General features: G+C 33.9%; 1 protein-coding gene across 2 annotated transcripts in view; it reads left to right on the forward strand.

Moving 5' to 3' along the window:
• Positions 1 to 15,314: 15,314 nt before the first annotated feature.
• LOC106458354 (GTP-binding protein Di-Ras2-like) overlaps positions 15,315 to 18,083 on the forward strand; it is a 30,449-nt gene continuing 27,680 nt past the window's right edge. The window contains exon 1 of one of the 2 annotated variants that reach the window (XM_022384540.1): positions 15,315 to 15,396. The gene's annotated coding sequence lies outside the window, so the exon portion shown is untranslated. Of the gene's footprint in view, positions 15,467 to 18,083 lie in introns of both variants that reach the window. The other variant, XM_022384539.1, reaches the window with a different exon arrangement.

The raw sequence follows: 18,083 nt of genomic DNA on the forward strand, positions 1-18,083 counted from the left end.
GAAATATAGCAAGACTTGCATTGCCTACTAAGAAAGTTAGTAGCCGGTAGTCATCGGGTTAATGACTGACAGTTTATTGTGTAAGTGTGTATGATTGGTCTTGTTTAATGACTGACAGTTTATTGTGTAAGTGTGTATGATAATTTTGTGGTTAAAAACTTGCACCAAGAAAATGGAATTGTTGTTAAAACTTCATCATATCTTGTTATTCTTTAATCTGAGGTTCATTTTTCAGTGAATGTCAAAAATGCACGTAACTTAGAAAATTATTACTTCATATATTATTAATTATTTTAGAAATGCAAATATATTTTGCAAATCATTAATCTATGACGATTCCCATTTAGCTTACCGATTTTCTCTTACACAAATATACCTTACCAATATGGGAATCTACACTGAAACTGAAGCCCATTAATTAAAGTATGATAAGATTAGAAAATACTGAAAACTTTGAAATAGCTCTTGCCACTAGGTGGTCTAAAAATAGCACACGTACGCGCGCATGCACACACACATGTTAGATTGACTCTCCTATTAGTGGCCTGGTGTGAAGGCGCTCGCCTCGCAAACTGTGGGTTGCGGGATCAGAACCCGGCGGCGAATACGTTTACTCTTTCAGCCGTGGGGGCATTATGATATGACGCTAAATTTTGCTCTTTGTTGGTAAAAAGGAATCCCAACAGTCTGTGGTGGGTGATGTTGACTATCTACCTTTCTTATAGTCTATCACATAAGAACATACAGTGTAAACATTAGCAATTAATACTATTCTAATGGTGGGCTCTTTTCACGGGTCAAACGGTTTTGATCTGAAAATTATTGAGTAACCATATCATTGTGATATAAAACACTGTGTGTAAAATTTCGCTTTTTTATAGCTATGTAATGCTTGTTTTATAATATATAGTTACGTAAAAGTAACAAATCATAGATATTCCATTTCAAATTGTAATAAACAGGAATAGAATGAGCAATGCATTTTTGTCTTTATAAATGAATGCATTAAGAAACCTACGTAGTGTGAATATACTGTAGGTTTAAACCAATTTATAACCAATATAAGTATACAAAGCCAACGTCTAAAATGAAGGAACATGACCATGTTTCAGAAATAGCCACGAGAAAAGTAAACACGCGAAAAGATCATTAAGCTAATGAGTTTTACATTGTTTTGTTATTTTACTAACGTAATTAAATGTTCTACAGATAAGCCTAGAAGCTTTCTGGCTGTGTATAAATGGCTGTTTTCAAACCAACTATTCATTACAAGTTATAAACAGTTAAATTAGATTACCTTGCCCTTATAATTTTATTTAACAGTTACAACTAAAATGTTCCGTGTTCGTTTTCTACATGAATAAAATTGTGCAGAATCATATACATCTAGAAGTCAGTTTTAATGAAGGTACGCTGATTATGAAAATTTTCTATTACTATTTTAAATTAAACTCTTTTGATTCTACATTGTACTGAAATTTTCTTCTTCTAGTAGTTAAACATAACTATCGAACAGATTTATGCTGTAAATGTTTTTAAGTAAAATTGATATAACTGAATAATCAATAATCCACATAACAGTCAGAAGTATGTATGTAAAATAATATAAAGTAGCTAGACACAGTAGAAACAGATGGATGTGTAGGACCGGGAGACAGATAGCTTTTCTTTAAATACAGTAAGATTAACTGAGAACTGAAGGTTGGAGCTCGTCAACTCTCACCAGAGCGACGATAAAGAATATCATCACCCAGTGAAATTTTATCCTCGGACAAGAAAGACGACTTCCTGTAGCCTGTAGATATACATACTCCCTTATGCTAATTTTGAAAGAGCGTTTGAGAATATGCAGCTTTCCAGTTAAATTTAATACTCGGGTTTTCTTCTCATCTCACCGGGGTAGGTTGTGAAATGAAAACACATCAGCTCTCATTAATTAACAACGTGAAGGAAAGCATTAGGCTTAGCGGAACAGCTGAATACCCTCAACCTCACTTTTGGAATGAAAAGGCGTGAAAGACGTGTGCGTATTTGTGTTTGTGTGCCTAAACATTTATCAAATCTCGGAAGTGTTGTAATAGTGGTTTGTTTATATAACGTCTTTTACTTAATGACTGATCTTTCTTGACCGTGGTTTACCAAAATTCTCATGACATTCTTTTTCAAGGTATTTTGTAAAGTTGTACGTTGAAAATAAATTAAAAAAATCCAAACTAAAAGCCATATTTTGTTTCTGTGTTATACTTATTAATACGTTTATTGTTGGAGTGCAACTTATATGATAAAGATAGAAATATTACCTTAAAAACGGACAACTTTAGTGCAACTGATGGACTAAAGCCAACTTTAAACTAGAAAAATCGTCTTTTCCACTTCTTTTCAAATTATAAGCTAACATATTTTTGCAAGAAACAAAACAAATTATAAACATTCTATTTCAAATGAAAGTAAATAGAAAAAAACTCGAACTAGCGTATTGACACTGACGAATTAATATAAAATATGGTTTAAACGATAAATCTAGAGAGACGTTTTTTCAGACAGACCTAGACAAATAATTTGACTTCTAAAGCTTATTAATAAGTTAAAATCCTTAGATCTTTCCTTTGAGCAAGAGAAATATTTCAGCAAGTAGCAAGAGAAATCCATTCAACAACCAGTTGTGAGAAGCTTAAATGTTTCACTTCAAAGAATTTTCAGTTTAGGAGGAAAGTTTTCTGGCGACCAATAAAATTATAGCAGATCTGGGGTCGTAGCTAAAATATATTCTGATCTCCAGTTAATTTTTTTCCAAAAACCACCTTGTAGCGAAACACTATCTAACAGTTAGGTTTGGTTTGAATTTCGCCCAAAGCTACAAGAAGGCTATCTGCGCTAGCCGTCCCTAATTTAGCAGTTAAAGAATAGTGGGAAGGCAGCTAGTCATTACCACCCACCGCCAACTCTTGGGCTACTCTTTTATCAACGAATATTGGGACTGACCGTCATATTACAACGCCTCCTCGGCTGAAAAGGCGAGCAAGTTTGGTGGGACGGGGATTCGAACCCGGGACCCCAGATTGCGTGTCAAATGCCCTACCTAACGGTCTACCATGAAAAATAACTTGGAACTCACATAGAACGTAATAATCATTTTATAAATTAGTCAAAGGCTTAAGGTTTGTTTTAGATTTTTTGTGCAAAGCTACACAAAGTACTAATAAAGACAGCCATCTATAATTTTGAAGTGATAAACTAGAGGAAGGACAGCTAGTAAAAAGCATCCGGTCAACTTATGGGCTACTCTTTTCTGATCGAATAATAGGATTTGATCATCATTATTATATCGCACCCACTACTCCCAAAGTGCGGAAAGCATTTTCGTGCAAGGGGACGGAAACAATGAACCTTCGAATTCAATGTCTGGGCACGTTGACCACTAGGTCATGTCCGGCCTATGACTTAGGGAAATAAAATTTTACGTTTTGCCCCAGAAAGAGCAAAAAAAATAAACATGCAACATGTTGGTTTATGTAATTGTTTGTTGTTTAGCTAAAAGTTTCTAAATCTTTTTAGCACCAAATCATTGAAGGAAATACATCACACCGCCATGTTTGATGTTTGACAACATAATCGAAATTTCAACTTAATATTTATATATACTCTTTTCAAGTTACACAACACACTTAAATAAGCAGGAAAGTAAAATGGTAATGTCGCCGTAACAATTAACAATTTTAGTATAGCTAATGTATTGAGGCCAGCTCTGAAGTAAAGAAATTGGTCTTTTTCCATTAAGGAAGAGACAAAATAATAACATTTAATTTTTGAGAAAATAAAAGTTACACCCGAGTGAAATTCAAACTGTGCTTACTTACCTCGCTGCATGGCAAGGGACTCAAAGTTCACTTTAAAGTGATCCAGTTGCCCACACCCAAAGCAAATACTTTGGTCATGGAAGGGCTACGAAAACCCTGGCTTATTACTGGAAATCTTGTATACGAATATATCCTTGTGATTTGCCTAATACATTGCAAAGTATGTCTTCTCCTGCAAACAGTGCAAATCATTTGCATAAGTGACCAAGTTGTTGGTGGTACACCTGCTTCATGCCTTGAACTCGGCCTGATGGATAGCTTTAATCTATATTGGGTCAAAACCTCGTTGCAACTGTCTACAGTCTATTGTCCACTATTAGTGTTGCTCCATGCTCAAATACTCGTTAAGACCAAGGGATGTATTATCTAAGTTTAATATCAAGTGTGTACTGCTTGCTCCAGCGTCGAATTGCCCCAAGCAGTGACTTGTTCAAGTTCTTTAGGAAATGGTCCAAGCCCTCTTTATTCATACCCTTAAATGTTGAGGAGAGAGTTTTTAAACTTGTGGTTGCTGCAGAAACATTTTTACTGCAAACTATCAGCAACATCAGGTATGATGTAGCGGGTGGGCATAATCAGAGGCTGCTATAGTCAAACGATCTTTAGATCCCTCTTCACGAGCAACAGAACGACGATTTACCAAGTGCAGCTGTCCATTAGCTCTACACATTCTGGAATCTGTCACCAGATGATGTATGCTACCCCGCCTGCAGAGCAGCTCAGGCTGGTGGGCATCATCATTCAATGGCTCCTCCAGTCTCCCTTGGCTTGCCTCAGATGGTCTCAATAAGAGGCAAGATTGGCTTTCTGTTTAATGAAGGCCTGGGAGTCCTGTAATGACTGCTCCATTTGGTCCCAGACTCACCAGACTATACATCTTTATGACCTGTAATAATACATGTCTAATGGATAGAACTCAATCAGCCTTTCCGGATGCACCAGATTTTTTCTTCCTGAGCCAATGACCACAAAAGTGAAAAAAGTTATAGATTTTTACAGTATTGGTAAAAGTCTGTAATCCAGGATAGGACTTCTCCAAGGACTTCAGACAACATTCTCAGACCCTTATTGACTAACTCCTTTTGTTGTTTATAAGCCCTGTGACTCAAGAAAATGTAATTTTTCCAAATAAGAATCGTTAAACTTAATAACACAAAAGCTTAAAAGAGCACAGGAAATACAGTGATCAGGAGACAAATAAAAAACTATGCAAAGCAATCCTGGCCACGGCACCAAAAATGTTCTCCATCGTACCTATTCTATGGTATTTTCATGTACACTGATTTCCATTCAGAGTAATTGGATGAGATCCACAGAATAATAATAGGTTCAACAGAAAATATTTTGCAGGAGTAAGTTTGAATAGTCTAACTTTGATTGAACAATGAAAAGAAAGAGATTGAACACAGTGTAAAGTAGTGTAAAAACAGTCTTTGTTCAAGACACAAAACAATCAAATTGACGAGTGTTAATATTTAACAAGAAATATAGCCTTTATTGAAGACTGAGTTCTCTCAGAAAGGTATGTCTGAATTCAGTGAAAATATCTTGAAGACTGTTAGGGACTGAGAAAGCAGCATTATATACACAAAGCAATAATGTTATTCTTTTCAGATCACATGAATTACCCATGTCACTGTTGATAATTTACATCGCAAAGATAGAGAAGCTGCTTACTCAAGGTTTCATCCAGCCCGATAGTGGAAAATTTCAATATTTACATTTACATATGTTGTCATTTATATACATCTTTATACCCTAGGTAAATGACCAGTTCAACAAGTAACTAGAGCGAAAGAAACTTAGCTTCTTCCTTGACTTATTTTCTATAGGTAAAACTACATACACTTGTATGTATGAAAATTTGTAAATAAAAAAGTTTTAGCTAGATTTAAATAAAAGGGTAGACAAAGTATAATATAACTGAATACTGCAGTATAACTCGCTATTGAAATAAGGCAGTAATGAGGTTATTACTGCCTCATAACTTTAAAATAGTGGTTATATCATATAATTTTTTTATCTTTTAATGCTTCTTCTTCACTCTTATAATGTTCTATTTTTCTCATTGGTTAAAACTATGTTGCTTCTTGCTATCCCATGAGATATAATTTAGTTTTTTCAAAGAGTTGTCAGATGTAGCATGGTGACACTTTGAAAAAAAAATGGACCCCAAGGGGAAAGTAGAAACCTAAATCATGATAAATATGATTAAAATATTCGAAGATACAAGATCGACGTTTTGAATTTTTGTCTTTTAGACAAATTCTCCGAAGTGAGATAGACGTTATCCTGTCATAAATTTCTTCGAACTGAGTATTCTATAAACCATCATAGTCGTGCTGTGTGTGATTTATGTCAGTGCAAAATCAAAATCACATTAACACAAAAAATACTTCATAACTGCATTTGTCATTTGTACCATTATAACTTTATAACTAAGCTTTAAAACTCAGTGTGCTACTTTACGGATTTATATTCGGCTTTAGTTAGTGCTTAATCACCGACAATCAGATCGTTCCATTAGTCCAGTCAAAACGTTCCACTCTAAATGACAACTTTTATCGTGTGTGATTAATTGCAGTGAAAGGTAGTGCAGTTTTTTGTAACATAATACACCTTAAGTTAATAAGGAACTGTCACCTCCTGTTAAAGTTAGTCTTGTCTTTTTAGTCGCGTCCAATTCCGTCTAACTAATATTCGTTCATCTAGAATTTTTTTAACTTTCTCTCCCTCTCTCTCTCTCTATATATATATATAATAATAATAAAATTCAGATAACAAAGTTAACAAAAAAAAGCACTGTACATCAAAAGGCAAAGAAAGTAGGCCACAAATAACGTTGTAGAAAGGGTGAAATGTACTTTAATAAACATGCTGTCTGTGGAAGAGAGTTTACTTGTTTCAGAACTTCCGGCGCTAACCTACACAGGAGGTGGTTATTTGTGTATAGCCGTCTCTGATTATGAAAGCAGCTAGTCAACAGCATACACCGCCAACTCTTGGGCTACTATTGTCTGACTGAATAGTGAGATATGACCGTTACTCTTATAGGACACCACATCCCCAGTGTGCAAGCGAAAAGGAAAATGGAGTCGAACCATGAACCCACGAATTCACATTTTACTAACCACTAAGCCAGACACGCCTCGTGGAATGAGACTCACAGAATAGTTGGGATACACAATTTATCAGATTTTGAAGTCCCACATGTGAAAAAAAATTAAACATAGCTATATTAAAATCAAATATTTTTCTCCAATATGAAGATTCTGACATCTTGTTTAAATTACTGTGGTTTTTCACTAACTGCTGCACACGATATCGTGTTTTTTGTTATTTTTTATTACTACGTGTGCCTTACCCATAACGTACCAAATCTAATTTACCGTTGACTGTCTGTAGTCAGTTGTGGGAAACATAGTTGCCCATAATAAAATGGATTTACAAAAATAAAGTAAAAGTGGTCATTACAATTGTACCACTGGGAGTGATAAGTAAAATTTATGTCTTGAGGTTAGAATTCTAAACCCCACAACGGTCATATCCTTGTATTGACAGCGTAATAAAAACATAAGACGTCTAGGTTAAACATTACTACTATTAGACGAGTGATAAAATAATAATTTACTTTCCAAGCACCTACAAGGTAGTAATAAAAGCTTACTCAGTTAACTGCACTAATTATTTTGCTATTAAAGTTCGCACTCAGTTGAATTAATGAACTTAAATATCCTTCACATTAGTGTTAACACAAGTGCGCTTGTTACTAAAGATAATCAAGACAGGAAGTTCTAGACAGGTACGAGTAGTTGAGGTAATCTGTATTTAAAAAATGCTTTTATGCTTTAACCCTAATAATTTTTGACAGTTTATATAAAGCTTGTATAATATTATTACATTTAAATTTTGATAAAATTTTATAACATTTATGATAAAAACTTTAGTAAATCATAGAATTGAAAACCGTTACTCTACATCCTTATCAGGCAGGCGGTAGCACTGTCTATGTAGGGATGATCGGATTGTTCATCGAAGTGGTATTTTAAGTATCTTCTCAATAGGTCATCAGAACATTACAATACTATACAATGTTTCCTTTTATAACAATATCTATATAATGACTGAGTCACAAGTTCTGGGAATGTCTGTAAATATTATAGCAAAAGGTTTGAATTTCTTACTATTCTTTCTTCTTCTTCTTTTTTATTACAGGATAACTCAAAAACAAAAACAATGGTGCCAACCAATTTCACTAAGGTGGCATAGTTTCAGTATCCGCTTTTATAAGTATTATCAACTAGCACCAGTAGTAATTTAAAAAAATCATAATTAATTACCAGTTAATAACAGATAAATATTACAGTTGGAACTTCGTTGTACTTAGAACTTGGTTATAAATAAATACAACTTCCTATGTCTATTGAAACACTGCATTAAAAAAAAGCAAACAAGTAAAGAAAAAACGTTTCAAAAAAGGAAGTAAATTGAGGGATGGCTAATATCAATCTTTCAAAAACAATGCAAGCAAGACAGTCGGATAATAGCAGTACATAATAGCACAGGCAAGAATTAATATATAGCAGTATATACAACTATTCAATCACAACTGAGTTTAATTTATCTTTTGTCTGTTAACATTCCACTACATTGTGTGCCTGTCATATTATGTAGGGATGATGTAAATGCAATCCCTACTATCTTGTTTTCATTATTTTTGAAGGATTGATATTAGCCATCCCTACATTTATTTCCTTTTTTGGAAAGTTTTTTCTTTACTTGTAAATAAGAAATCTACAACAGAAATTAAATATTCTAGGGTAATACAAATTATGTAAAATCTAAACAACCGAAAAACATTCACATTCGTGCATACAGATTCAGAAGTATTGTTATCACGTGAATGACATAAACATAAGCTGAATAACTATATTTAGTGGGGAAAAAAGCTATTCTTCATGTGTGGACTTGGGAAATAAGAGGGTTATTTCATCAAGTAATCTTAATCGTCGAAGGCAAAGATAACATGTGATATTGATAGCACACTAACACACACAGACATATATATATATAATATATACAAATTAATATTCTATTCAATGTAAATTTCAACGTGCCACATTACAGATTTTTAGAGTTATGTAAATTACTTAAGGTAATCTGCTACAATATACGGTAATATCATGTTGCCTACAGCTTTATGTTCTTTATATTCTATGTTTATTGTCGACCAGCGAAAGTTTATTAGTTTATATTTTCTAAAAATATTTTTCCGAGTAGTACACAGTTAACAGAAAAATATACTGCTTAGAATATTAAATATCGTATGCTTACGTTTTACACGAGACAATGTGTTTTGACCTGGATTTGGAGATTTGATTGTCAACAACCACCTATATGTAATTTGTTTCGCATTGACTGAAATTTAAAAATGAAACTTACAGATGCGTATAGTAAAACATAAGAAGTAGTGGTGGAAGATAGTGACGAGTTCTATGTATCAGAATACCATACAATAAGTGAGTTTAATAATACCGATCATAAATAACTTAGTAACTTGTATAATCTTAAAAGTCTTAGCAACTCAAAACAAGAAAATTTTAACAGGTTGAACTATTTTAAATATATTTTATAGGATTTATTTGAAGTACTTTTTCTCCCAATTTTCCAATTAAAACAAGAACGTTAATAAATCATGTGAGCTATTTTCAGTTTCTATAAATGCAACTTTAATTCTGATATATTTGTTAGTTAGTTTGTTCTTAAGCGTAAAGTTACACAATGGGCTATCTATGCTGTCATAAGCCCTCAGATTTAACATTGAGCTAATAGGGAGCAGTTACTTTTTATAGCCACCAGTGGCACAACGGTATGTCTGTGGACTTACAACGCTAGAAACCGGGTTTCGATACCCGTGGTGGGTAGAGCACAGATAGCCCATTGTGTAGCTTTGTGCTTAATTATAAACAAACAAAGAAAACCCTTTTATAGGAACCAAAATTAAAGACGAAAGTATGCCAATACAACTGTTTAGAATGGATTCTACTCACAGTTGCTTTTATGGAACAAAAATTGCCGAGTCTGGCGTCACCATTTACTCATGTATGAGAAAATATCGTAAAACTCGAGAATTAAAGGAAGAGATAACAAAATTCGATAAATTTAAAACTGCTGTGTAAACGTGTGCGCGTCCGTATTCATAAACACACAAGTCTCTATTGATATGCATTTGTATAGCTAAACAGTGAACAGATGGTAAGATATGAGTTTTATCCGTATTCTCTCATTTATTCTTAAACGTGGAAGTTATATATATCTACACTTATGTGTCAGGGATTTTTAATAGTTGTCGATCAAATTAATTCCGATGAGTTTCATTGATGAATTTTCCCTGTAAACATTGTTTTCCAATTTCCCTGGAAAATATAATTGCTCTCCATATAAAGATTTAAGTACAGTCCTATTATGTAGCATCACCTATAGAAATCATTCACTAGGTGTGTATATAAGCTGAACTGTATTGAGTTACGATTGAGACAAGCATTCTTACAGACAGAAACCCGGGCAGACAAATCAAACATTTACATTATATTTTTAACCTCCGGCTATTTGAGTGTTTAAAAAAAACTGTCAGAATATGCGTCTATTATTGCTGGATCTATCTATATACAGAACACGTTTATTCTGTGTCAGAGATAGTCCCAACATTTTGACAAGGTCAACAGCGTTGAAGATAGTTTTGAAATGCATTTGTTGGTTGAACTGAGGGTCAGCCAAGATATGAAGGCTTAACTTTGTTGGGGCTCACTATGTTCGTTACAAAGAATAACAAGAATAAAGAAAAATTATTGTTAATTAAAAAAGCTTTGTAGGGTTGGCTATTGAACCTGAAAAAAAAAGGAACCAAACAAGATGGAAATAGAGATATTACTTGATCGGCTAATGATCACATATTAAACTAAGCTGTCTTGACTTTACATGGAGAATAAAATCCCTACATTACTGGCTTTCCCACTTTGTCTATCGAAAGTTTGGTGTTTGAATAGAACCTCAGCTTTCATCATTATACCTTCTCTTTAGTTAATTTTAGAATAACACTTTTATAATTATTTTACAATAAAGTAACATTTTACGATTGGAAATTCTAGTTCTATTTGTTTTGCCCGTGAGGAAGTCAGTGATATAGGGATTTTATTCTCCATGTAAAGTTGTTTCGGCTTAGTCTGCTATGTGATCATTAGCCAGATCAAATGATATGTCCACTTCCATCCCTATCTTGTTTGGTTCATTTTTTCAAGTTCAGTAACCAGCCCTACCTAGCTTTTTTATTTAGCGATAATTTTTTTCCTTATACTTGTTTGGTTACTTTTTTTTTTTATAAGATGGCATATGTGGGTTACTAGGTTATAGAGTGTATTCTAAAGCTCTATAAATTTTGCATATAATAATGAAATAAGTAGTCAAAGATTGTGAAGACTGTTTTGCTTTATCTATCGATGACAAAACTATAGTTACTGTTAGAACTAGGTAGGCGCTAGAACTGTTGAAGAAAGATGATAATGAACGAACATTAAAAAATCTCGGTTTTGGGTATTCGCCGGTTTTCTACCTTGAGACGCTCTGGATAGCTAAAAATCAATAGTGTTCTCGTTGTTTTATTAATTGACCCAAATTTTAGTGATACTTTTTCTTTTTCGAAAACCTTAATGCTAGAATTATTTGACTTTTCAAATACTTTTTCTAAACTATTTATGCACCAAATCTGGGTTCATAATTTTAATTCTACAGAGCCTCAATAACACATTAGTATCAGAAAAATTTGAACAAAATGCCTTAAATATTGTAATTAATCACATTAATTACTGACGAGATTTTCTATGTTTTTTACATAAAAAATGATTGACATTAAATGTTGTAACAAGCAACAAAAAACACACGTAAAATTATTCAATTTAATGTAATACTTGGATCCTACCAGTAAGTAATATAAACAACAAGTCTGCAATATAACACTTAAAAGCCAAAAACTTGGAGGATTTATAAATGAAAACGGCAAATGCAATAGAGCAATTGCAAACGCATCTTTATAAACTGACTGTAGTAAGTGAAATTACCTTTTCTTGCCAGCCTATTCATCGGCAGTTTTAAAAGAATAGTGTGAAATAACTGCCAAGATTTAGTTGTCCTTTCCCTACATAACTTCTAGCTAGACCTAACTCGTATCCAAACTTGCTATAAATAAGAATCACAACTACTAGTAACTGTGGACTTTTTAATCGATTAGACTAAGAGGATCTATTTTCGGCATCAGTATGGTGAGGTAAAACAGGTGTTCTATATCTCACAATTTCATAACATAGCAAAACGCGTACTTTCAAACACGTGGCCTTTATCATCATTTCCAGAACAATTTAACATAAAATTGGAAACAAAGGAAAAATAGCTAGATTCAAAAATAAAGCACCAACACACAACTCTGCACAGTGTAACTGCATAACGTTATGGAAGCTCAACCTGTGACTGAAGACTGCTCTACAGTATGTGACATTAAGAACTGCATAGCTTTCTAGTAAGACAGTAACAAAGAAATGCGGCTGCAGTGTGATAAAACCTGAAAATGCAGAGAAATATTTAAAATCGTTGTACATGAAAAAAGTATGTGTCCCAATGTTTTTGTGTCCCAATGTTTTTGCCATATGACTTTGATTGGGACCCAAACAAAAGTATATAAATTTATTCACCTATCTGACGAAAATATTTGATTATACTGGTCATAGTTATATAAAAATGGCATATATATATAAAGTTGTATTGGTTTTACAGGTTTTAATATTGTGAGGGTTTTATAGTGTGAGACAACCTTCTAAGTTCAAAGTCTGGGCATGTCTGCAATTATACCACGCACGACCTAAGATTAATAGAGTCAGTTAAAGTTAAATCCTTGATGATATAGGACCGGTGCTTTCAAACTCCAGTTTCAAATTGCGCAGGCTAACCCCCGGCTAACAGCTAGTACTCGTCATACAACTGGGTAGCCTGGAAGAAGTGAAATAAAATGTCTTGTTTAATGACATAGAGCAGCCTCGAAATCGCAATCATCAGTCTAAAGCACGAAACCACCAAGTCATGCTGTCCTTCTAGTTATGTTATATCAGGTGCTGCATAATTATTATTAGAGTTGCCCCCCCCCCCCCCAGTGGCACAGCGGTATGTCTGCGGACTTACAACGCTAGAATCCGGGTTTCGATACCCGTGGTGGGCAGAGCACAGATATCCCATTGTATAATTTTGTGCTTAATTACAAACAAACAATTATTAGAATTGGGGGTTCTACTCTTAATGAATGAAATAATAATTTCGTATTTGTTTTGTACACGACCAATAATAACAGTTCGGCGTTTCTCATACCTAAAAGTTAAAAATAAATATAAATCATTTAAAGCAAAAACGACAAATTAAAACAGGCTGAAAGTAAAGAAAAGACGAACAATGAAAGAAGATAAACAACTTCAAAGGATAGCTGAAAGACTGAAATTCATCGTTTTACGAGTTCCCTGTTTTTCATTAGCTTTGAGTCAAAGAGCTCTCATTTCAATAATCAGTTCTGGAAATCCATAACTATTTGTCTTTTAACCTTGCCCATATATGGAGGTTATCTTCCTTTACGTATCTCAGTCTAGTAGTGTGCGTTTATTTAAAACATTTTGCCAACATCAATTTGTTGCACCTGTACCGAATGTTTTGGTAAAGTTCAGTGGGAAAGCAAGTCCACAGTAAATTAATAAAATCCGTGAATGTCCTCTAATGATATACAATCGTTTGAAAACATATTAGAATATCTTATAAATCAAGAGTCAATGTGTTGATAATACATATTTTCAGCGTCCTCTGGTGGCCCCTGGGTTCTGGCCTGATGGCTAGGGAGCTCAATATGCAATCTGCGGGTGGCAGCTTCGAATAACATCACCGAACATCCTCGCCCCTTTAAGCCGTGAGAGCGTTTTCATGTGAAGGTCAATCTCATTATTCGATGAGAGTAACACAAGAATTGGCGGTGGGTGATGTTGACTAGCTGTCTGCCCTCTAGCTATCACTTATAAAGTAAGGACGGCTTGCACAGAGATTTCTCGAGTATCTTTGTGCGAAATTCAATAAACAAACTGGTAAAACTTTCTGGTGTGAATATTCTATGAAGGAAGAGTCAATGAGTTGGTAATATATATATGAAGCGACCTCTGGTGGCACATTTTGACATATCAATACACCGTTTAACACACGATTGCAACAAACAGTGTTCCTGGTGGAAAGCCTTGGGTTAGCGAAAACACAGTAACTATTTCAATTGTTTTCTTTGCTTTTATATATCAGATATATCATATAAAGTTTATTAATAGTATAATTAAACTTCATACTGATTATGAAATGGCACTAAGAGACAAACTAAATGAGTTTTTTGTCCAATTCTATATACCGCTCACAAGCTGTTAGCATATAAAAATGTTTAATTCCACGTCAATGCTTGTTTGTTTCGTCTTTCGGCTTAAGTAAGTTAGTATGTCTCATTGATATAAAGAAAAAACAAAATTTCACGAATATTGCTTTAATCCGAATACTTTCCCTGAGTTAATTTTTATATTTTTGTAGATTGAGTTTGACTTCTCAATAGTAAGTTTTATTTCGGTCACTAAAAAAGTATATTCCCTTCTATATTTTGAGCTTTTTCATAAAGAAACATTTCAATGAAGAAAATTTTTTTAGATGAATACTTTAAATCTGCCTGATCACCTCGCTATTACTGTAAGTATGAGTTTTATCTTAATATTTTGGTAAAGACTTCAAATCTTTCTAGACTCTTAAAGTATTGCTCTTTTATGGAATGAAACATTCTAACAAAGTAACCGAAATTGGTGCTACCTGTGGTGGGCAGAGGACAGATAGCCCATTGTGTCGCTTTGTGCTAATTAAAAACAAACAAATAACCCTATCTTATAACAACAAAATGATTTGTTTATGAGATACGGCCTTAATATATATTGTCTTTAAATGTCATCTGGTGTAAGCGAATTCGACCCCAACAGGACCAGATCAAGCGCTCGTAATACGCTGCCTGTTCCACTTGCTGGTTAATCGAGAAAATAGGTTTACAGCGCCCCCTGAAAGTAATAAGCTACGACTGCAAAAACAAAACAAAAATCTTAAAGTTATTAGTTATGAAAACTCACCGTTTTCTCAGAAAACTGCGATGCAATAAAAAACAAACAATTAGTTGGTGAAAAGTTGGAATGTATTTAATAAGTGTTAAAATGATATATTATTATCGTTAGTTAGAATCTAGAGCCTTCATCTGACTGTACGATTTAATAACAGCAAATGGCACGAAACAACGTAAAATTGTGAGATTAACAGAACATGCGCGAAGAGTCGCGCCCGTGCTTCACGAGTCTGCTATGAACGTACGTAATTGCAGTGCATCAGGAACACCGGAAGGAAGCGGGAATGGCTGTTACGGTTTGAACTACGTGAAAAGGAGACATTGTAGGTAAAGTACCAGCCCTGCATACAGCGAGGGTACTGGGTTGACTGCTAAACTTTTAGTTGTCAGTCTTAACGTAAGTCACATTCCTGGTTTAACATTTTTCATGTATGTAAAGACTGCTACATAAGTAATAGGATATTCAGGTTGTAGAAATGTTAAAAAATGAGTGAAGTTTGTATTATTCTTTGGTGTAAACAACACATTCTCGTATACGAAAAGATCACGAGATGTCGCTTTTTTGTAAATAGTTTGTTTCAAATATTTCTTAAAGGTTTGTATTGTATAATACTGCGTAATGGTTAAGGAATTATAGCTATGTTTTTTTAACAATATAAAAAAAACATTTTTTAAAACTCAGCTTCGCTGTGTTAAGTTGACGCGGACATGAATACAAAAGAGGAAGAAGGTTACACCAGAAGCTTGCTGGAATTTTCTAACGGTCGAAACGTTTCCACTTTCAAAGTAAAACTTAAAAAGTATTCTATTAGTTCTTCTGTTTATTATCGAATGCTAGATATTACGCAAGTAAAAGCGAGTTAGCTTATTGCAGTGCAAAATATTGTGCTTATCAGAACACAAAACTTATAACAACGCTAAAAACTTCGCGAAAGAAATGGAAACGAGAACTTCGTGTAAACTGCATATATTTGTTCGAAGTTTCCAAGTCCATGGAAGACTTAAGCTTCAGAATTAGTCTCGTGTTCGAATCTCGCTCTGTTTAAGCTTTCATATTTTTGGTAGAAGTTTTAATAGATTAACCAGAATGGATAAAATAATTGATAAAGTAAACGATATAGGAGGTAAAAATGAATTCCGTACTGTGGTTGTTAAATCAATACGCCGTAAACTCGAACTGCAGAAGACTAGGGAGTTATAATATGCTGACACAAATCAATACTTTTTAGTTTGTGTGTGTACGTTTTAAGATTTTAGCAGCTAATGTGAATACCACTAAATTAGATATGTCTAGTTAGCTGTGGTTTTTAAAAGCAACTTATTTGGATTACCTCAACATTATTTGTCCTGAAGGTGGAGCATTTGCTGTTGTCTGACTGTTTTTCATTCAACAAAGTAATACTCAAGAAAGCCTATAACAATAACGTTCAGTTGTTAAGTTAGCTTCAAATCTAACCCTGTCTTCTGCAAATTTCTAAAATATTAACCATTATACATTAAAAAAAATTTAGATCGCTAAAGTAAACGATATAGGAGATACAAGATAATTTCGTTCTGTGATTGTTTCGTCATTCGACAAAGGTCAAGAACACATACTGCTAGAGGGCGCTTTTTATTTATCAGTAGAAAAAAAAACATTTGCTTATGGTATTTAGCACGCTGCATATTTCACTTTAAGAGAGCGATATACAAATATGATTCGCAGAATATCATTTAAAAGCATATAAATTGAATAAAATTAAAGATTCATCTTAAAAGGGCGATGAACCGCATGTCGACGATACTTGATTCGAAACTACATTGAAAGCAGTTTTGCGAAATTTTAACGCCGACGCGATCAAGATATGATCCCTCCACAACAGCTGTGACATGCTTCACAAACAACATGACGTAACACACTCAGGTGGAGAGGAGGGTTTGAATTGAATGTTACTGATTATTGAATCTCTAAGCAGAGAGCAGGATTTAAAGTGAATGTTAATGATCATTCATTATCTAAGCGGAGAGGAGGGTTTGGGGTGGACATTAACGATTATTGAATGTCTAAATGTAGAGGAAGAGTTGGGTTGAAAGTTAACGATTATTGAATGTCTAAGTGGAGAGGTCGGTTTGGGGTGGACGTTAATGATTATTGAATGTCTAAGTGGAGAGGAAAAGTTGGCTTGAAAGTTAACGATTATTGAATGTCTAAGTGGAGAGGAGGGTTTGGGTGAATGTTAGTGAAGGTCTAAGTGGAGAGGTGGGTTTGGGTGAATGTTAGTGAAGGTCTAAGGTTTATTCCAATTCTTTTCCTTGTACATTTTCCAAATTTCATTAATATTTGAATAGTTTTTCTTTGGTTAGATCATATTCGTGCTTGGATATTAAAACATTACTGATTGTTTACTCATTATATCTTTGTCGTGTTAACCGTTTTTATCTGTCTTTTGATAAACCGATATCATATATCTTCATAACTTTGTTTATGGGGTTTTGTCATGGAACTATTAAAATACTTGTGTATATTTTGTAAAATGACCATGAATCTATAAATTTCTATATACAAAAACAATTTGTGAAAACAGACGTTAAAGAAAAAGTAATTATTTCCGTAGCTAATAATTGTTTTTACTTTGTCGTCTGTTTTCATAAGGACAAGGTATTCTCGGGCTGGGCATGGCGTAATGGTGATCGTGTGCAGAATGTGAATCTTTGGATTCATGATTTGTGACCTGTTCCAAAAAACGCACTGCGCACACTGGAGTCGTGGGTGTGCCATAAAAGTGACTTTTAAATCCTATTATTCGATCAGACAAGAGTACTGGCCAACGAGTTGACGATGGGTGCTGTTAACTGGGTGTCTATCATTTTAAAATTAGAGACGGCTATATGCAGTTAGTCTTTGTGTATCTTTAATAGAAATTCTGGATCAAATATTCAAATCCATTGTTTTCTTTACATCTGCTAAACCTAAATACTTTATAATGGCTGGAGACGGCTTAAATGGGTAATGAAGAAAAACTTTAATATAAGTT

The sequence above is a fragment of the Limulus polyphemus genome, unplaced genomic scaffold, assembly GCF_000517525.1.
Source record: "Limulus polyphemus unplaced genomic scaffold, Limulus_polyphemus-2.1.2 Scaffold450, whole genome shotgun sequence".
In the NCBI taxonomy this organism is placed as follows: domain Eukaryota; kingdom Metazoa; phylum Arthropoda; class Merostomata; order Xiphosura; family Limulidae; genus Limulus; species Limulus polyphemus.